At 34.7% G+C, this 22,911-nt stretch overlaps 3 long non-coding RNA genes across 6 annotated transcripts; all 3 read right to left on the reverse strand.

Moving 5' to 3' along the window:
* Positions 1-7,548: 7,548 nt before the first annotated feature.
* LOC145101996 (uncharacterized) lies at positions 7,549-12,256 on the reverse strand. Of its 3 annotated transcripts, none has more exons than XR_013705971.1 (4): positions 12,179-12,256; positions 11,547-11,621; positions 9,020-9,610; positions 7,549-8,931 (listed from the first exon to the last, which is right to left on the reverse strand). It is a non-coding gene; the product is annotated as an uncharacterized LOC145101996 (long non-coding RNA). The 3 variants fall into 3 exon arrangements; XR_013705972.1 differs by lacking the exon at positions 12,179-12,256 and adding an exon at positions 11,946-12,161; XR_013705970.1 differs by lacking the exons at positions 11,547-11,621; positions 12,179-12,256 and having other exon boundaries at positions 9,020-9,183; positions 9,386-9,806.
* A 415-nt stretch (positions 12,257-12,671) lies between these two features.
* On the reverse strand, positions 12,672-13,631 carry LOC145100217 (uncharacterized). The gene is made up of 3 exons (XR_013704900.1): positions 13,560-13,631; positions 13,402-13,469; positions 12,672-13,320 (listed from the first exon to the last, which is right to left on the reverse strand). It is a non-coding gene; the product is annotated as an uncharacterized LOC145100217 (long non-coding RNA).
* Positions 13,632-20,181: 6,550 nt separating this feature from the next.
* LOC145100216 (uncharacterized) lies at positions 20,182-22,325 on the reverse strand. 2 transcript variants are annotated; one of them, XR_013704898.1, is made up of 7 exons: positions 21,861-22,323; positions 21,690-21,742; positions 21,483-21,552; positions 21,316-21,344; positions 21,114-21,242; positions 20,274-21,030; positions 20,182-20,204 (listed from the first exon to the last, which is right to left on the reverse strand). It is a non-coding gene; the product is annotated as an uncharacterized LOC145100216 (long non-coding RNA). The 2 variants fall into 2 exon arrangements; XR_013704899.1 differs by lacking the exon at positions 20,182-20,204 and having other exon boundaries at positions 20,438-21,030; positions 21,316-21,360; positions 21,861-22,325.
* Positions 22,326-22,911: the final 586 nt, after the last annotated feature.

The following is a 22,911-nucleotide window of genomic DNA, read 5'->3' on the forward strand; positions in this document are numbered from 1 at the left end:
CATTGAGAGTGTTAGTGTGAGCTATTTATTTGTCTAGATCCAGCTTATATTTTTTTTATAACACTTTTCATGATCGAATACATCTCTTAAACACCCAAATCGCCGTGTTCTTTGTGTGCTTTAATTCTGCATGCCAAATCAATGCTTATAATTCACATCAATTGGTATCAGAGCGGGTCTTCGAAGATCAAATCAATTTTTTTGAAGAAACGGTTCTCGGTTTGGCTACATTCAACACAATTGGAACGTTTATGGTGAGTCTCTTGTTGATCTCTCTATATCTCTTTGATTCGTGCTTGCGTTTTTGAATTTTGATCATTTTGAGTTAGTGGATAATTTTTTTTTTTGAAAAACTCATTTGTTATGATCCAATAATTTTTTCATTGATAAAGACTCGATCCAATCCTATTCTTTTGTTCAATTTGATTCTCAATTGAAATTGTTTGTTTAAATAAGATTTTATACAAAACTCATTTTGATTCATTTTAGGAATTTGATACTGTTCATATTCGAATTCATATTGTGCCAAAAAAAATTGATTCAACTGATCCATATCTTGAGCCCAAATTCGATGTCCATTACTGTTCACTAAAAATTTTGAGTCCATACATTTTCTTGTGATCCAATAATAAATTGATATAAGCCCAAAGCCTCATTAAATCAGTTCGATAATCTCTATTCGCTGATCACTTCTTGCGTTGTTTTTTTTGTGCTTAAGATGGTTGTACTTCAAGATGCTCTTGATTCACGATTTCTTCAAACTGTGCTTATATCTTCATTTTCGTTTCTTTATTTATGAAATTCGATTGGCTTTGATTGTTGAGTTGGACTTGTGAATCGATTCTATATATTGTGTTCAATCACAAAAAGTCAAAGTTGAAAAATCATCAAATTGTATCTTTGATTTGGATGAACTTGACCAAGAACACATGAATGTGATGAAGAACAATTAGATAATCAAGTTTTGATCTGAAATTTGTTGTGAGAGTCATCAATTTCATGTTTGTTGATTTTTAATTTCGAAAAGTCAAACTTTGTAAAAAGATAAACATGATTTTCAAGTGATGATTCTGTGAATTGAAGGCTGAAATCGATAGATACAAGTTGAAACTGGGTTATTGATGTCGAAATCAAGTCCAATATGGGATTTAATTTCGAAATGGGTTGAGTTCTTGTTATTGATATCGAAGTAGGACACTTGAAAATCTAAAGGAGTTAAGTTTTGATATCGAAGGATCAATTTGTGGTGCTTAAGTTGATTTTAGATTTGGATGTCGAACGCATCTTGAAATTGACTTGGGAACGAGCTGGGAATGACGGATTGATGTTTTTGGAAGTCAAAATCGAATAGCACATAAGGTCATTATTTGGAGCTTTGCTTTTGGACATCGACCGAAATGGAAAGGATGGATGGTTCGAAGGTTGGAATTCTTATCAGATATCAATGTCGAGTCATGTACTGGACAACAAACTAAGGAAGACAACAAATGGAATTTTGGAATTGTTGATCGAAGTTGTGGATATCGATGTGGTGGGTTGATCATATTTCGAAGGCTTTGGTCGATCAATTTCGTTAGCTAATGGGTTATTGGAGTCAAGAGTCGAACAAACTAAAAGTGAAGGTTGTGTGTTTGGGAATTTGATTTTGGGGTGTTAAAGTCTTGATGTTGATGGTAGCATGTTGGATTTCGAAGGTTGAGCATCGAGATTTCGAAATAGGGTCGTGGTTTGTTGTTTCGAAATGGGTGAATTTATTGAAAAAGGATTTGTTTTGAAAGTTTGGTTGTGAGGACCGATTGGGTATCGACATAGTCACGGATCGTATCTGGTTTCGAAGTGAGATGAAGAAGAAATGAAACATGTCGATTCAAATCCTTTAACTTTTAAAGAAGTGACAGAAAAAGTCTACATTCGAAATGGGGATAAAAGTTTGTGTTAAATGCACACTTTTCGTTTCGAATCCATGATGTTTCGAAATGTTGATAAAGTTTACCCAACTTTGAAATTGGGATAATTTTTTTTAGAATTGGAGGATTTTTTTCGAAATAGACCCATGCAATTAATGCGGATTGACACTTTATGCCCAGTTTCGCAATTGGGGTAAAGTTTTGCATCTTAGGCTGTTTTAGGTGTACCGAGTCACTGCATAATTTCGAAATTGTAAATTTCTACCCAAATGTGTGAAATTTTTTCAAAGGCGGTCCATGAACAAATTCGAAAATTAAAGATTTTTTTGGATTTTCCTAATTACCTTTGATGCTCGGTTTGTATGGTCTCACACTCTAGAACCCGGATTGGAAAAATCATTGAACATTTGAAGCTCATCTATACATGTGTTACGCTTGAGACTTGGTTCCTGAAGTTGCTCAATTTTGGAAGATTGAAGCGGGTCATCCATTCCTAACTTTGAGGGGGAGAATGTTATGGTGCAATGTTATACATGTATGACTGTGTAGATAGTTTGACTCATGTAGACCTACTTGCATGTGGTAGAGTAGCCTTATGACATGATATATATATATATATATATATATATATATATATATACACACACACACACCCACACACACACACACAGAGATGTAAACACCTCTATATAAGGTGAGTTCCATACCACTTATAGAGGTGTGCTTGAGATATGTAGTTCATAGTGATTAGTGAGTGAGATATTTATGGAGTTCTAGATCTAGTACCTTTTTGTACTAATTTACTAAGATCGAATACACCTTTTAGCACCCAAATCACCATGTTCTTTGTGTTCTTTAATTATGCATGTCAAATCAAATGTTCATAATTCACATCAACTGATATCAAAAGTTGTAATAGTGTTTAACCTACAATTAATGTGAATTTACACTTTATGCCATGTTTTGCAATTATGATAGCGTGTCGCATCTTAGGCTGTTTTGGGCGCACCGGCTCACTGCAGAATTTCGAAATTGACAATTTCTACCCAAATTTGTGAAATTTTGTCAAAGACGGTCCGTGAACGAATTCGAGGGTTAGAAGATTTTTGTATTTTCCAAAGTTTTTTGCAAAATGTTTATGCCATGTGTTAAGGGGGAGATTTGGATAGAAAAATTCTGATTTCGAGCGCTTTCTCATTCTTTTTGGTTTTATAATCATTTTTCGATTATAAAAAAGGGGGAGAGATTTAGATATGAAAATTCAAAAGTTGAATTTTTCATATTGCGCGAACTTGTAGACCAATGTGATCTTGAGCATTTGAAAATTATGAAGTGATTTGATTGGAGACTTTGAAGTGATTTGGGTTTTCCCGATTCATGATGGGTTTGGATTTATTGAAGATTTTTGGGGTGTGCTTTTATGCTCAACTTTTGGGTAATCTTTTGGAGATTTGGATACTCCTAATCACCCTTTGATGCTTGGTTTGTATGGTCTCACACTCTAGAACCCGGATTGAAAATCATTGAAGAATTGAAGATTTGAAGTTCATTTCTACAAGTGTCACGTTTGAGGCTCGGTTCGTGAAGTTGCTCGATTTTGAAAGATTGAAGAAGGTCATCCATTCCTAATTTTGAGGGGGAAATGTTAGGGTGCAAAGTTATGCAATCACATAAATTTGATCTCCAAAACCATTGTTTCGTACATTCTCTACTCAATTGAAAATGATGTTGCATATCTGGTGAACTATATACAAGCAAATAATAAAAATAGATTTAATGTTGATATTTCTTATTGCAAGACATGGAATGGTAGGAGAAAAGATAGAGACTATTTATGGAACTTGGGAGAGGGCTTCAAATCCTTGTACAATTGTGAAGTGGCTCCATAATCCAAATACCTCATCACACGTGGCAACATTTAAATATATTTTTTTTGGGCTTTTGGTCCTGCTATTAATATTATAACTAAAATAAAACAAGTTTAGATTTTGAAAATACAATGTCTTTATAAGTTAGATATTGAGCCTACAATGCTATAATTAAATAGTGTGGCGTTAACCATTGGCTAACCAGTGTATCTTATATAATGAAAGTACAATGTCTTAATAAGTTTGATTTTTTTGTCGAATATCTAATTACAAAAAAAAGTACAATGTCTTTAATAGGTTTGATAATAAAAATATAATGCTATAAATGAAATTTATAATGTTATAATTAGTTATAGTTTCAAAGAACATCTCCAAATACAAAAATAGAATATATAATAACATTAACTAATAACCAAAATCAAATAGGGTTTTTTTTATGTACGATGAACTAATAGGAAAAAAGATATAACTATGTCTTAAATAGGAAAAAGTGAAAGTATAATGCTACAATTGGTTATCAAAATTCAATTTCAAAATTTTTAAATACATTGATAGGAGAAGAATAAAAGTACAGGGTGAATTTTGAAAGAATTATGTTAAAATATAAAAATTAATGCTACAACCGGTTAGATTTTCAAATTATAATATTTCAGTGAGATAAATATTAAAAGTACAATGTTTTAATAATAAACACAAACATGTAATATAACATAATAGTTGGTAACAAAAACAAGAAATGTATATGTTTTAAACTAGAATATCTTTATAAGTTAGATTATATAAGTGTAATGTCTATAAACAATTTAAATTACAGATTTTGAAACATATTGATACTGGACTGCTAAAATCAAACATGTTTAAATTTTCAGAGCGCAAAGTACTATGTTATAAGTGTTTAGATTTTCATAGTATACGTTAAAAGTAGGAAAAAAAAATAAAAGAACATGGTTGTAATGTGAAAAAAATGAAGTAACCGGAAAGAAATATGAAAGTATAATGCTAGAAGTGGTAACCAACATCTAATATGTTTAGATTTTCAAAGTAAATGCCTCAATAGAAAAAAAAAATAATAATAAGAGAAAATATCTTAATATGTTATGTTTTAGAAGTACTATCTTATAAGATAAAAAATAAGTGAAACTATAACAATGCAATTGAAAGTATAGTACTACAGTTGATTATATTATACAATATGATGTCTTAATAAGGAAAAATAATAAAGTTTAATGTTATAATTGGTAACCATGGTTAAACAAGTTTATATTCTAAAAAGTAGAACATATTTAAAATACAATTTGGAGTATAATGTTGCATGCAATTGGTTAGATTTTAAAAGTAAACTATCTTAATTTTAAAAACTTTGAGGTTATGATGCTATAATTGGTATCCAAAACCAAACATGTTTACTTTTTCAAAGCACACTAACTTAAAAAATTTTGTATTGCTTATTTAATATATATATATATATATATATATATATATATATATATATATATATATATATATATATATATATATATATATGTCACACGGGTCTTTTCTGACACTCATACATCTTTTTTCGTGTTATATTAATGATACATCAATTTGACATCCAATGCCTTTGGTTTTGGGTGTTTTATTCGTATTTTTAGGAGGTTTTTGAATTATTTTATTTGGCCACTATAATCTCATTGTTTGCATAAATGTGTTAGATATAAAGGTTACCATTTGTCATTTTTCATCATAAAGACAATTTTATGCTCTTAGTTCTGGATTTATGTTATTAGTAACTTTGCAATTGTGGTGACTTTTCAAGATTCATAGGGACATTGATGTTGATTACCAATTTCTTAACTACACATTTTTTAATGGTAAGCTTGTGGTTGTCCATGTTACAACTTTATCATTTTTCACAGTATGTGTGGTTCATTGCTCCTTCACTCCTCGAAAAAAAGGAGGAATGTAATACAATTAGTCTTTTTATAAACTAATATATGAAATGTTAAATTGTTTATTAAACATTTGGAAAAATAACACTAAATTGCTTATTAAACATGTGGCATATGCTTATAGATGGTTAAAATTTTTATTTAATTCAAACATATATTTTACATTTGTTTTTTAATGAAGAATTGTATAAATCTAATTAGAACTTACCTATTAGTTTCATGGCAACGAAACCTAAATTACGAATCTCATCAATTAATTTGTTTTATTATTTTGTATCGATAAAACTTAGATAACATATTTAATTATTTAAATATCTCTTTTTTCTGTAATTAAAACATGGATAACAAATTAAGTTAAATTAGTTACGTTTTATCATACCTAAGAAAAGAATCTTTATGATATCATATGTTTTTTTTTTTTTTATAAAAAATGAACTAATTAAGACATGTTCTTCCACTATAATGTATCATTTGGAATTTTAAAAGAATTAAGGTTGCGTTTAGTTACGGAAAAATAGGCCGTTTTCCAGAAAAATTTTCCGAGAAAAATGAGAGAATTTTGAAAACGCGTTTAGTTCGTCTATTTTTCTATTTTCCGTTTTCTAAAATTAAAAAGAAGTTGGAATTTTTTGGAAAACCAATAATCATTGTTTTCCACATTTTTCTAATTCTAAATTTTTTTCTAAAATATAAATATACACCCACTCCCACCTCTACCTGCCTCCACCTTAACACCCCCAACCCACCGTACCCCTACCTACCCACAGCCATCCACTCCAAAACCCACCCTTACAAACCCACACCCACACCCACCCCCACAAACACACACATACCCTAACCCCCACCTACACCCACACATAACCACAAACACACACCCATACCCACCCCCACAAATACACACACATAGCCACCCTTACCCTCATAAACACACACACACACACACACACACAAACAGACACCCACCCCAACCCCTACCCACACCAACACCCCCACAAACACACACACACACATACCCACCGACCCCCACAAATACACACCCACCCCAACCCCCCACCCACACCCACACCCACACCCCTACAAACACACACACACACATCTACCTAACACCACTACCACAATCACCGACCTACCATCACCATCACGGCCACCACTATCCCATCATCATCATCACCACCACCACCGCTAACACCATCACCACCTCTGCCACAATTGTCGTCGCCACCACCACCACTACCGTCGCCATCATCGACACCACCACTGTCCCCCGTCGTTGCCCCCACCCTACCACCGCTACTGTTTTCTAAAAATGAAAACCGATAGAAATATAAATATCTAAACGCGTTTTCTAATTTTCTAAAACTAAAAATAAAAAATGAATAAGTTTTAACTAAACGCGTTTTCCAAATTTTCCAATGAAAACAAAAAACAAAAAACAAAAATTGAAAAGGGAAAACGAAAAACAAAAAATGAAAATTGTTTTTCGGTAAGTAAATGCAACCTAAAACTTCCTAATCTCTCAACTCATTGGCAAAGACCAAAGATTTAAAATTTTAAAATTTGAAACTTCCACTCCTCCGTTGCCCATCTCCAAAGCTTTATTTTGTATCAAATTCATGATAAGGTATTTGACATGAAAACTGATAGACGAAAGCTTAGCGATAATTAGAATAGATAAATGGATGTCTTAACCGTTTAGTTATACCAACGTAAACGATAATCCAATACATGCAAAACCGAACAATAACAATGTAGCTGCCGAGTGTTTATTGAACATGATATGTTATCTTCATGATTGTAATTTATTGTTTTGTGTTTATCTATTTTTATTATATTTATGTTATATTTAATTTTCGTATATCAATGTCATTTCCATTATTGATTGTGTTTTTGTTTACAATCTACTCAAATTTATGAGTTTTCGACTTCCCTGATTCTGTCAACTGTGGATTCACAATTTTAATTCATATGTACGAACCAAGTTCAACCTTTATCACTCGTAAAGGCTTAAAACTAAAACTTTACTTTCCTACAAAAATGCAAATACCCAGTCATGAAAGTTACAACCATGTATAAACGCTACTGCTAGGCCCAAAACTCTTCTGTTTACCTTAATGATGCATGAAAGTTGTAGACATAAAAAACCGTAACTTTTCTTCAAACCCTTCTTTTTCCTTATAGATGAACAACAATACAACAAAAAGCAACTCAAAAGGATACATATAAATTATACTAAGTTAGCCCAGATGCCATTCTTTTATGATAAAGGGATGATTGAAAAATAATTCACCCTTTTGCATTGAATTGGTTTACAGTCCGAATCATATTGAAGTTAGCAAAAACGATTTAGAGTGTTTTTTCTCTCGTTTTTTACATGAGTTACAAATTAATTTGATCATTAGCTTCAACAGTGTAACAATGGAACTTGGTTTATGAGAATATAATTTTTCACTTTGTGAAAAAAGAGTGAACATAAAGAATTACAAATACCTTGTTTCATATCAAATATACGTGTGTAACAATATACATGAATTATTATAAATTATAAATACTTAAATAAAAATATTGAAGAAATGGAAGAGAAGCAAAAAATAGGGCAAACCGGTAAATTAAGACTTATTAAGGAGAAATTTTTTGTCCCTAGTTTTTTTCAAAAAGAATCACTAATATCTTTTTTGTGATGTTGATGCAGAGGTTATCAGGATCTTCATTATTTGTTTTTTGCTAATAAGCTAGATATTCAGGGTGCTCTTTCACGTTTCACCCGATGAAATAGCTTATTACGTGATGTCTGAAATAAATGTCTCTTTTTGTTCAAAATTGCCCTTTTTCATACTTTTGCACTTAATTCTCGATGATTAATAACGAACTTTAAAAGTAATTGAAGGCATCAAAACAAACAAAGCCATGAATTATTGAGATTTACTTACATCTTGAGGAGAGATCTTCAGGCAGCTTGGCAGAGTCCTCTTGTATGGCATAGCTGATCTGTAACACCCTTGTTGTCAAATAACACATATCAAAGCATGATTCGACCAAAAACAAAGAAAAAAAAAAGCACATTTACGCTATAGTCCTTTAGGGTTAAAAAACATAAAATGAAACTAAATTGAGAAATTAACCACATTCTTCATCTTTAACTGAAAAAAATAATCGATGAAACGAAGCACCCACATCAGCTTCTCCACAAGTCTAAAGAAAGCTAAAAATTTATTGAAGATTGGAAACCTGCAAAAATATGGTCGGCTTCTTCATCAATCTGAGAAACTAACAAAACCGGAAACTAACAACAAATCTAAGCATGCCAAAAATGGACCTTGAAATCTCCTGTTTACCAGCATGAAACAAAAATGGACGATTGTCGCTTCCATTGCTAGGGTTTTTCAAATCGATCGTAACAGCTATTGCGAGAAGACGTGTCTGTAGTCGGGACTTTGTCGCTTCCGAAAACGTGTTTTTGTCAATCTTTGCTTTCATTCTCTGCCAAGTTTGAAAGTGTTTTTGATTAATTAAGCTAGATTAATATTCATGTATCTCATACATTATATAGACGAAATATTAATCAACGAAAGCGATTTTACACAATCAATCAAACGATCCAGATTCTTTAAGGTCGGTGTTCTGATAAAGAAAGGGAACGGAGAAGAAGGAAGAGCATCAATTGAGAAAAAAAAAAGATTACCTGATGATGAAATCACGAGATAGAAGAGTAAAACCTGCAAATGCCTATGAAAAATGACTAAATTTTCACAAATCATACATATTTTGTCGTGTTATTCGAAAAAACCTAAATGATATCATCTATAATGGTATAAATACAGAGATTACCTACAAAGATATAGTGATCATCACAACAATTTCGCTCACATAATATAATCCCTGATTTAGTGCGTATTCCTTGGTAACCCTAAAGATGGAAACAGATTGTGCTGTGAAATCAAATGGATTCGAAAAAATTGAGTTATGATCAGAGGACATGCAATATGGTAGAAATAAAATCTTAAATGCGTTTAAATGTGTGAAGGGTATAACCGTAAATCCATTTTTGGTTGAAAGTGACTGTGGAAGAGACATGCATAGAAGGAGTTTTTTATTATAGTAGCGGTAAAACTCATGTGAGCAGGCCCCGGGCCTTCGCAACGGGTTGGGCCCCAAAATTATTTCTGGTTAATATTATATATATAAGTTTTGATAAAATAAATACAAGTGTTTCATTAGTTGAGTTTGTTACGCCCATGGTAGGCGTTTTTTCCAATATACTATCTCCACTGTTCGAATCCCATTGGTTGCACTTTTTTCTTTTATTGCCTTTTTTATCGGAGGCCCCCTTTTTTTCTTATAAACTTTTTTTTTTATAATAAATAAATGTATACGCCAGTTTACTGATAAGGAATCGAAAATTACAAAAATGGCCCTTATATTCTTTTTTATTATTAAGAAATCAACTAAATTATAGAATAGAAAATTACAAAAAGGGCCCTTATATTATTTTTTATTATTTAGAAATCAACTAAATTATAGAAATGATCCGTTTCATTGTTTTTGGTTTTTGACACAGCATCCGAACACATATTTTATTTAAAATTTTGATGTTTTTTGGCCAGCACAATGCATAATTTTCTGTTTATATATTAGATTTTCTATTATTACCATTTTTTAATATATAATAACTTTTTATTTTTTTTTAAAATTTGCCAACAAAATCTTTGTAAGTTACTAGTTACCGGTTAGGCGGATGATTCTTTAAGTTTAATTTTTTATTTTATTGTTTTCACTTATATAAGTTTTCTTTTCTTTTGCAAACACACTTTTTATATAAGTTTTTTTTTCTTTTGCAAACACACCTTTTTGTTTTTTTCCCCACACCAACCTAACTTTTTTCAAAATGTTTTGGTTGTTTGATTGTTTAGTTTTTTTAACACACACACACATATATATATATATATATATATATATATATATATATATATATATATATATAACAATTGCTCCTATACCCCTCTGGCCCTCTCCATAGACATCGTTTTATTGTCGTTTTTAATTACAAAATTTTGAAGGGGGCCTCACTCTTTAATTTTGACTCGGGCCTCAAATCGACTTGGGACGGCCCTGGGAAGGAGGTAGGAAACCAAAGAAGGGTGGTTGTTTTTGGGTACCAGTACCAGTACCAGGACCTGAGTTCTTGTCAAATCCCTGAGTCGACATTTTATTAATTTATTCGGAAAGTGTCTCTTCACTGTTTGAGTATCAGAATGACGAACATGACCTACACAGATGTTTGTCGGTCTCTATTTAGTAACAAATTTCATATATTTCACAGCTCAAAGGTATGTTTGTGAAGGGTGTAATAAGGGTTTTCAATGCCTATCGCAAATGAGAACCTTTTTTTTTTCATTGAATTGTCGTTTTTCAAGTTTCTTGAGGGTGTTCTGTTTTTCTATAAAACTAACTTGTGTGCATTCCAAATGGACAACCAGGGCTGAGTTGAAGAGAACAAAATTTGCTTAAAGCAAACAATATGACAATTAAACCGTAGATACGGATAGAGATTATAAATTTAAAACTTATTTTATTCCAGAATTGTAGCAGATATATATGGTATAATTGAATTTTTTTTGAAAGTTGACATTTGAAAAATGCAGAAAAATAAGGAACATGGTTATATTCAAAATGAAGGGCAAAGTTGGAATTTCAGTTAGAAGATTTGAGCGGGAAAAATGAAGGTGGAGGAGCTAACAGAATGCCACATGGTGTTTTTGTACTGTTTTATTAGAAGAGAGGATTAGACATTTTGCATGTATTTTAATATTAAATATTCAGTAAAGTAGGGTTTGGTTATTTACCTTGGCATCATCGTATATTATAGTCATTTAGCTTTTTCTACAGATTTGTAGTTGCTATTGACTGCTCCGGTTATCCTATCAAATAACCACATGTTAGTAATTGAAATACATAAATTAAGATTGGTATGGAAGCTTTTACAATCTTCAGGAATTAATATAAAATGTGGCAGATTATGCTGTGATGACAATGTTGTTGTTAATCAACCAATATTACAAGAAGATTTAGAAGCGAGTAATAGATAGTCAATACATGATTTAAGCTCCTCATAAACAAACCAACAAACTAGGATATGTTAAACCTAACACATTCAGACCAAGAAAGGAAAATGCAAATAAATGAAAGAGAAACAAGAAAGGAAATGTAAGTACGATGCTTTTAACATAAAGTATATTGCATACATTGGTAAAAAGAATGAAGTATGTTGCTATTTCTTCGTGTAAAAAAAAATGTGTGTTGCCTCTTCAACCCCAAAAGGATGCTGCTGTGGCTTTCATCAGACCAGTAATAATTTAGCAAGTTGCCAAAAATAGATGAAAAATAATAACTTTTTCATGACAATTATATGAGAAAAAGCCTAATTATTTTTGGTACAAAAGTAGCTTTTCTTAATTAATTTTGTGATATAAATTACCTTAAGAGGGTCAGAGGGTACTCAGGGACTCTTTGGGAACTATGGGGGCATCAATGGGGGGTGGGGGGGGGGGGATTTCGAGAGCTGGTGGTCTTTGGGAGCACAAATATTTTTCCTCCTTTCATTTTGACCTTGACTTTGACTTTCACTTTGACGATGAACAAGGCTGTCATAGAAGAGTTAGGAAGTTGTTTCCCGGGTAAACCTTGTAACAAAGAGAGATTTTTTCTAAAACATGAATGGAAAGATCTCAGAGAGAGAGAGAGAGAGAAAGAGAGAGAGATCTTGGAAGCTCTAATGAAGACAAACTTCTTTTGAAGAGGATTTTCAAAGTTATTCACATGAAATACATTCATGTCTTCTGATGATCTGAAACAAAAATAACAATAATTTTTAAACATATCAGATGCAACTTTTTTTTAAAGGAAAGAGATGAATTTTGTTGGGGTGTTAATTATGCTGCTTGAACATGGCAATGAAAGAGATGAAACAGGGTTATAGACTCATAGCTACCTGCATACCACTTCAATGCGTTGTCATCATGTAATCAGTGGATAGAATGTGGTAATTTGATAAAGCAAGTTCATAATTTCGTAACATGAAGGCATAGATACCCTTATGTGAGATTAAATGATAACAACACCCTTATTAGTTATTTGATGATATCCATTGGAACTAATAGCATACCTTGTTAAGTATAATGTATTACGACAATATCTTAAAAGGGTGGATTATGAACATATAATGTTACGATTTGGAGTACAATGTTGCATGCAGTTTGTTAGATTTTGAAAGTGAACTCTCTTGATAATAAAAACTTTCAAGTTATAATGCTATAAATGGTATCCAAAACCAAACATGTTTAGTTTTTCAAAGTACACTGACTTATAGGAAAGATAATAAAATTACAATGTCTTCATAGGTTAGATTATGAAAGTATAATGTTTTAATAGAAGGTTTTATAGCTTAGCATCTAAATAACATTCAACTATTACATACAAACTTATAATTTTATTCATAAAAGAGTATTGATTTATTACCTTAAACACCAACACCCTCTTTATATTGACCACTTGTTTCTAACATTTCATCCCACCAAAGACCACACCATGTGGCATTTCCCTCCTTGATGTCTCAACTTGCTAAAAGAAAGTACACTTTTTAGATAAGTAAAAAGCTTGACCAAATAACAAATATAAATTGTAAAGAATTAACAGACGTACTAAATAAGTGATGAAGGCATTTTCCATGCAATATTTAGCTTCTTTTAAATAAATAAGCACATCATTTCCTAAAGAGAATAAATAAGCACAAGTTTTAGGGACAGAGGGGTATTTCTGGAAATACACAAACAGGGTCATAGACTCATAGTTAAAGCTACCTGTACACCTGCATATTGTTTCCATGCTTTGTCAGCTTGTAATCAATGGATTGAAGGCAGTAATTTGATATATGTTGGAACTTTATATATATAAAGGAATTGCAAGTTGGCAATTTCCTTTGTATCCCACATTGGTGGGGAGAAGAAACCTTTGAGGGTTTATATGCCTATTCCCTTGGTAAGCCTTCAAAGGCTTTAGTGGATCAAAGGAATGGGCCAAGCCCACGCGCGCGCCTAGCCTAGCCTAGCACTAGCCGACGCCGCGAGTGCGCGAAATGGCGCGATTTAGGCGCACTTTGCACTTCACGCATCGGTCGCTGGGAGCTGAGGAGCTTTTATTTTTGGTGAGTTCATGTCAAGTGGTTGACCGGCGTTGACTTCGTAATGGATAAGTCATCGAGGCATTCTAGAAGGATCAGGAAACGACTTGCTTGGAGAGCAAGCTGTCGCCCTAGGGTTTCTGGGGCCAGCCTATGGGGGCCCGGTTTATGCCTTCTAGGGTTTCGATACCTATAAATATAGCCCTCTAGGAGCCATTCAGAACACACACGAAAATCTGAAAGCTCTCTCCCTCTCTCTGCGTTTTTCTTCTAGTTTCCGAGTAGTCGTTTTGTGTTTGTCGATTTCCAGTGCTGTTGGAATATCGATCTAGCTGCATTAAATCCTGGGGTTTTACTCTGTTGCTTACAGCCAATACAAGCGAAGTAAGAACCTTTAAGGACAGGAATCTGATCCGTGCAGTTGCTTCAAGATCAAGTCAGCAATCAACAGGTCGGTTTTACTTTTCTGTCTTGTGGTTAATTCGTCCAATAACAGGACAGTCTTCTTCTACCTTTCTTATAATCAGATCTAATCGAGAAGGATAGATCTGGCTTCGGACGAAACTTGGTAAATTTAATAATAATAATTGAATTTATTATTCGCAACTAATCGACATATAATTCACAATATTATTTGTCGGTTTCCTTGCGTGTCTTTTGATTTGATATACAACAATCTTAAAGGTTCTTATTTTGTGATCAATCAACAGACTAATGGACACTACTGCTAGCCTCCACTTCATGAACCAAGAGTTTGCCAAACTTGACCAATTCGATGGTCAAAACTACACTCGTTGGGCCGAAAAGGTCAAGTTCATGCTTCATGTCTTGAAGCTCTCCTTTGTGTTGGACCCAAAACTGCCACCAATTCCAGATAATCCAATTCCCAAGGAAGGGGAATCGGTGGACCCAGTGGTCATTGCAGAACTCGAAAAGCAAAGGATTCTGCGTAGAGAATCCGAGGAATTGTGTGTGGGTCACATCAAGAATTCCCTATCTGATCGGCTCTATGATCTTTACTCGCCGGTCAAAGATCCAAAAGAGCTATGGAATGCGTTGGAACTTAAGTACAAGGCACATGAGGAAGGTACTAACAAGTACCTTGTGTCCAAGTACCTTGAGTTTCAAATGGTTGATGACAAATCGATTATGGAGCAAGTGCATGAACTCCAAGTCATGGTCAACAAGTTGAACGCACTCACCATCTCTCTTCCAGAACTCTTTCAGGTTGGTGCGATCATCGCAAAACTGCCACCCTCGTGGAAAGATTTCTCTAAGAGAATGATGCACAAGTCTGAGGACTACTCCTTGGATGATCTGATGAAACACCTCCGCATTGAGGAGGAAACTCGCATCAGGGACAAGAAAGGTAAAGTTGGACAAAGTGTGCATCAAGTGTCAGCTGGGAGTTCTAGCCACAAAGGCAAATCTAGGGGTCAGAACAAGAAGAACTTTGGACCCAAGAAACAAAGCTTCAAGAAACCGGGTCATCAGAATCCTAACTCAAAGCCAAAAAGAGTCGGTCCTTGCCACGTCTGCGGAGAGATTGGGCACTATGCAAGAGAATGCAAAGATCGCAAATCAGTACCGGTTGCACACGCAGTCGAGAAGGTGACTAACATGGTGGCCAGTGTGAACCTTGGAGAGATTTTCATGATCTCCTCTCTTACTCGAGCAATTTGTGCTCAAGGTTGGTTCGTGGACACTGGAGCCACTGTGCATGTTTGTGGGCATCGAGAAAGCTTTAGCACCTACCACCCCATGCCACAAGGGACGGTTGTCGTCTGTGCTGACGGCCACAGAGCTGAAGTTCTAGGAAAGGGTGATGTTCGGTTGAAGTTCACGCGTGGTGAATGGGTGACTCTTCGAGATGTTCTTCATGTTCCTACCATCTCGAAGGGTTTGGTTTCTGCGGACAAGTTTGACAAGGCTGGGTTCAAGATGGTGCTTGAGAGAGGCAAAATTGTGATCACTAAAGGCAGAAGACATGTTGGGAGGGCGAACAATACTTCGGGAATGTATCGCTTGTGTCTTAGTGATGAGGGTAATGTGAGTGGTCCTAGTGTTGAGTGTGGTGTTTCTAGTGTTGCTAGGGTGTCGAGTGTTGGTAATGATGTAATTGATGGATTGGTTGCTAATGTGAATGAAGTGAACTTTTCTGGTTATATTGTTTGTTCAATTTCTTTATAGCATAAACGTTTAGCTCACACTAATGTTAAAAACATTGAAAAAATGCAAACTAAAGGTATGTTAAAATATGACTCAAAAGATTTTGAAAAATGTGAAACATGTGTAAAATCAAAGTTCACAAAGAAACCATTTCCATCAGTTAAGAGAAACACATCTTTACTTGAGTTGATTCATTCTGATATATGTGAGTTAAATGGAATCCTTACTCGAGGAGGAAAAAGGTATTTCATCACATTTTGTGATGACTTCAGTAGATATCTACATATTTATTTGTTGAGATCAAAAGATGAAGCTTTTGATGCATTTAAACGATATAAGGCTGAGGTCGAAAATCAACTTGAAAGACACATCAAAATTCTTCGCTCGGACAGAGGCGGAGAATATTTCAACCAAGAGTTTGACACATTCTGCGAAGAGAATGGAATCAAACATGAGAGAACATCACCATACACCCCTCAACAGAATGGTTTGGCTGAAAGAAAAAACCGAACTCTTTGTGAGATGGTCAACTGTATGTTGAACCAATCGGGTCAACCAAACAATCTGTGGGGGGAAGCACTATTAACCGCTTGTTATGTTCATAACAGGATCACTAGTCGTGTGATTCCTACAAGCCCTTATGAGTTGTGGAAAGGTAGAAAGCCTAACCTAGACTATTTGAAAGTGTGGGGGTGTGTTGCTTATTATCGGACTCCCGATCCTAAGCGAACCAAATTGGGAGCACGAGCTAATAAGAGTATATTTATTGGATATGCTCAAAATAGCAAGGCTTACCGATTACTAGATATTGAGTCTGGTGTTGTTGTGGAATCCAGAGATGTGGAATTCTTTGAGGACAAGTTTTCTAAGGATGAAGAAAACTCTAGTCATACAACACCTACAAGTACCTCTCGAGAAATACTCCCACCTCCTCCCATTGTGGAGGAACCAAGGAGAAGTACTAGGGCTAGAATTGAGAAAACCTTTGGAGAGGACTTTTATTCTTATTTGGTCGAAGGAACACAAAAGAAAGTGACGAGAGAGGTCATTTTTCAATTAATTTGGATGATGATCCTAAGACCTTTACTGAAGCCATGACGTCTCGGGATGCTCCTCTGTGGAAGGAAGCAATCAATGATGAAATGGATTCAATTATGGGTAATGGAACTTGGGAGTTAGCTGATTTACCCAAGGGGAGAAGACCCATAGGATCCAAATGGATTTTCAAGAAAAAATATCATCCTGATGGATCCATATCTGCTTATAAAGCAAGGTTGGTTGCAAAGGGCTATAGGCAGCGAGAAGGGATCGATTATTTTGATACTTATGCCCCAGTTGCTAGAATTAGTTCAATTAGAACTCTCATAGCAATATCAGCTTTGAAGGGATTCTACATTCATTAAATGGATGTGAAGACAGCCTTTCTGAATGGTTATCTCAAAGAGGAGATTTACCTGGAGCAACCTGAAGGTTTCGTAATACCTGGACAAGAAAACAAAGTATGTAGACTTGTCAAGTCTTTGTACGGGTTGAAACAAGCTCCTAAACAGTGGCATGAGAGATTTGACACCACTGTGACTGCCTTTGGTTTTCAGCACAATAGTGCTGACAGATGTATTTACTCAAAACATACATCTGATTACATAGTAGTTATATGTCTTTGATGATATGTTGATCATTGGCACTCACCTAGAAGGTATTCTTGAGACGAAGAAATACCTATCCTCGAACTTTAAGATGAAAGATCTTGGAGAAGTAGATACTATTCTTGGTATCAAGGTGAAGAGGACGGGTGGTCAGATTTCTCTGAGTCAATCTCATTACATAGAGAAAATTCTGACAAAGTTTCAACATTTGAACATTAAGGAATTTAACACTCCTTTTGATTCAAGTGTGAAACTTAAGGTGAATTCTGGTCGAGCTGTGGCCCAACTAGAATATGCTAGTGCAGTTGGGAGCATGATGTATGCTACTCACTGCACGCGACCTGACATCGCATTCGCTGTAAGCAAGTTGAGTCAGTATACAGTTAATCCAGGGACGGAGCACTGGAAAGCAGTAGGTAGAGTACTAGGATACCTGAAAAGGACAAGTACTTTTGAATTGACATATTCGTCATCTAATGGAATACTTGAAGGTTATTCTGATGCCAGCTGGATTGATCACACCAGTGATTCAAAATCCACAAGTGGTTGGATTTATACTCTAGTTGGTGGTGCTATTTCTTGGGCGAGCAAGAAACAGACATGCATAGCTCATTCCACGATGGAAGCTAAGCTAATTTCCTTAGCAGCAGCAGGCAAAGAGGCAGAGTGGATTCGAGATCTACTTATGGATATACGTTTGTGGGATATTTCGATGCCTTCAATACCCATGTACTGTGACAGTGAGGCCACACTGTCTAAAGTATATAATGCGGTATATAATGGGAAGTCAAGACATGTAGGTCTACGTCACAATTTTGTGAGACAACTAATTGAAAGTGGTACCATCAAAGTTGTTTATGTCAAGACAAGTAGGAACTTGGCAGATCCGTTCACCAAACCTCTGACGAGAGATTTGGTTACATCTACCACGAGAGTCATGGGTCTAAAACCACAATAGAATCGTTTAGTGATGGAAACCCAACTTGACATTAGTGCTCCTAATTTTCAAGTTTAAAGGGTAACAACGAAATCACTAACGATAGAAGGTACTATCATTCATGATAGATCCATGTGAGGTAGGATAGTGCGTCGTTGCCGAGAATGAGGTTGAGTTACGACTCTTAACGTAGTTTTGGAGACATCTAAGCAACGAAGATGTTGTAAAACTATGCCTATATGATCTAGAGGTGGTGCCGCCTCAAGTGAAGATTAGTGGTTTATCTTCTAAAGGGTCATGAAAAGGATTTATAGCGCATGGCCATAATAGCGCTCAGGGAGAACACAAATATGACTTGTGGTGTGTGGGGGTAAACCGGAGAGGTCATTAAGGTTCATGGTTTAAACCTATAAGGATACCATTGAATCGGTCTCTTCTTGTTTGTTCTCATTAAACTAGGGTTTAATCTTCATGACACCCGAGTGACATCATCTGTCTGAGTGAAAGGAAACTTACCAACTTGGTGGGGGATTGTTGGAACTTTATATATATAAAGGAATTGCAAGTTGGCAATTTCCTTTGTATCCCACATTGATGGGGAGAAGAAACCTTTGAGGGTTTATATGCCTATTCCCTTGGTAAGCCTTCAAAGGCTTTAGTGGATCAAAGGAATGGGCCAAGCCCACGCGCGCGCCTAGCCTAGCCTAGCACTAGCCGACGCCGCGAGTGCGCGAAATGGCGCGATTTAGGCGCACTTTGCACGACGCATCGGTCGCTGGGAGCTGAGGAGCTTTTATTTTTGGTGAGTTCGGGTCAAGCCGATTTGACCGACCCGGTCAAGTGGTTGACCGGCGTTGACCTCAGCTTTTATTTTTGGTGAGTTCGGGTCAAGCCGATTTGACTGACCCGGTCAAGTGGTTGACCGGCGTTGACTTCGTAACGGATAAGTCATCGGGGCATTCTAGAAGGATCAGGAAACGGCTTGCTTGGAGAGCAAGCTGTCGCCCTAGGGTTTCTGGGGCCGGCCTATGGGGGCCCGGTTTATGCCTTCTAGGGTTTCGATACCTATAAATATAGCCCTCTAGGAGCCATTCAGAACACACACGAAAATCTGAAAGCTCTCTCCCTCTCTCTGCGTTTTTCTTCTAGTTTCCGAGTAGTCGTTTTGTGTTTGTCGATTTCCAGTACTGTTGGAATATCGATCTAGCTGCATTAAATCCTGGGATTTTGCTCTGTTGCTTACAGCCAATACAAGCGAAGTAAGAACCTTTAAGGACAGGAATCTGATCCGTGCAGTTGCTTCAAGATCAAGTCAGCAATCAATAGGTCGGTTTTACTTTTCTGTCTTGTGGTTAATTCGTCCAATAACAGGACAGTCTTCTTCTACCTTTCTTATAATCAGATCTAATCGAGAAGGATAGATCTGGTTTCGGACGAAACTTGGTAAATTTAATAATAATAATTGAATTTATTATTCGCAACTAATCGACATATAATTCACAATATTATTTGTCGGTTTCCTTGCGTGTCTTTTGATTTGATATACAACAATATAGAAGTGTATCTTTACATACTAACAGAAAAACTAAATAAGAACATAAAAAACATCAAGTGTTTTATAGTGTTAAGGGTAAAAACATACATGTTAACAATTTGATTCTCGGGAGCATCTTCTTTTCCTTTTCTAAACCACAACATCTGTATTTGGTTTCTAAAACCTTTTCTTGTTGCAGAGTATAAAATGGAATTTTGTCAAAGGAATTGGAATTAAGAAGAGCAATTAATCTCAGAGTAATACAAGATAACTTGTGGTTTGCAAAATACTTTTAAAATGAATGGAATTGATCAGACAAATTGGAATATGTCATGTGTATAGTTGAAAGAAAATGGAAAGAAATTTAGATTCATTTCATGTGTTGTTTTGTGTTTGGTTTGCAAATTATTCAAAAGAATTGAAGTGAAAGTTATGTTAAATGACCAAAAAACCCTTTAGTGACCTTTTTTCTAAAATAAGAGATATTTACTGGAAAAGATTTCACTCATAAGACAACTAGTAAACACTAATTATATAAAACATCAAACATACATACTCTAATTTCATAAACACTAAAAGAAAAAGTAACATGCAATTAAAAATGAAGACAGATAACTAATTAATAATATAACAAATGATTATAAATATCTACATTACATTTATAGAGTTGTATATTAGGATAAATTAGGGGTGAGAATAAAGAAGAAGGTGCAAGATTCGAAAAACAATATTTTGGTTGTAAGGACAAATTTAGTCTTTTATACAGCCTTAAATAAAATTGTTTTTTTTTTTCAGAAAGAACCTCACCCACATCCTCTCTGCTGAGCAAAAAGCAAAGATGCTGACCAGAAGAAGCATTAGACATCTGTCAAAAAAAATCCATGTCATTCAAGTTTCACTTTATGAAAAGATGGAAACAAATTGTATCATCACATGAAATGCACTAACATTCAATTCCCATGGATTTAATTAGTTCATGATCAGAAGCAGCCAAGCAGGGGTAACTGGTTTATGTTAAAAAGATCCACAAACTTATTGATAGGATCAATGTCATTTGAAAAAAAACAACCAAAAGGCCTGCACATTCATTGTAATTAAAGCCATGTAATTTAAATGGGAGAATGAGCAGCAATGCACTTTAAAAACTTACATGTAAAAGATGATCAAAGGCTTCATGGTCTGCAAAGTACAAATTCTTTATTGAAAAATTGGAACCATGTTTGATACAAAATCAGGTTGAGAAGCAGCAGGGCCAAGTAACTAAAAATAATTTTAAAATGATAACATTTAAACTCTTAATTATGTGTAAGAACTTACAGATGGTTATAGTTTCTGATTCTATAGGTGATGGATGGCTCTAAGTACAAGTCTGAATCCTAATTGTTTCCTGCATCAGCAATAACCAGTTTTAAATCAAACAGCTAATACTACATGGCTAAATTGGCTAAACAAGTTACTTAATAGGAAAACATTGTAATATGTGATGAATGTTTTGAACATGTAAACATATAAATTTATTTATACCTCAACATTTGGTTAACGAACATCTGATGCATACAACATTTGCAATTTGAAGCCTATAAACAATATAGACAGCCTTTTCATTATAACCGCATTAGACATTTTGCATGTATATTAATATTAAGTAATTAACAAAGTACAGATTGGTTTCTTAATCTTCAGAAATTTATGTACCATGAGGAATCAATCTATGTGTTGATAAATGTGGCAGATTATGTGACCCTAATAATAACCCGTGATGACAATGTTGTTGTTAGCCAGAATTGGGTATGCACAAAAAGAGATTTGATTAAGACATTCGTGATCTGATCTGATAAAATTGGTTATTTATAAGAACACATTCTGAAACAAACGTACCAGACACGCTAAATCAGATTTTACAGAGAAAAAAATCAATAAAAAGATAGAGGAGAAAACCCTAACGAAACGATCAACAAAACTACAGAAAAATTACGTAGTTTCCTTCTGTTTTTAAGTTGTTGTGCAATTAGAAAACCATAGTTTACTGAAAAAAAAATCGCAACTATGCTTCGATTTTTCTCTTATCCATACATACAGAGGAGATTACGACATCTGAAAATCAGAAAACCCTAGTGAACTAAAATAAAAGGGAAAAGAGAAAAGTGATAAGAATGAAAAGTTACAGATAACTTCATAGGATTACCGACATGGTTGTGAGTGTCCTAGTCCTACGAAGGGTGGGGGTGCTTGTGTCTCCGGTGAGCTGAGTTACAGAGGTCGCGATCAGTCGTCTCCGACGGTGTTTGGAGAGCAGAGCGGGACGAGTGAAGTGAAGAAGGAAGAGTGGAGAAGGTATATTTTATGCGCCAATACACCGACCTTAACCTTTTGGCTTCCCAATTCCAACGGTCTTTTATAAAACCTTTCCAAAATTAAAACGATTCTAACTTGCACGTTTCCGGATCGTGAGTTTTGTAAAATGAGGGTGGTTTCCCACAACTTCCATACGAATTCCACCGATTGACATAAATGGTCCCTTGAATATTATAACTTTAACACTCAATTTATCTCATATTTTATTGACAACTTTTCACAAATATTCTTTATGGTTTTCATTTTTATTCCTAAAATAATCTTTATAAAACTTTTTTTTACGTGAATAATCCCTTTTAAGGAAGCCTTTCATACCAATGGTCCTTTTAGTTTTAAATTTGTCCCATTAGTGGTCCTTCTGATTAATTCTATTAAAATTTTCTAGTTAAAC

Source organism: Lactuca serriola, chromosome 4 (assembly GCF_051521515.1).
Source record: "Lactuca serriola cultivar US96UC23 chromosome 4, Lser_US96UC23_V15, whole genome shotgun sequence".
NCBI classification, from domain to species: domain Eukaryota; kingdom Viridiplantae; phylum Streptophyta; class Magnoliopsida; order Asterales; family Asteraceae; genus Lactuca; species Lactuca serriola.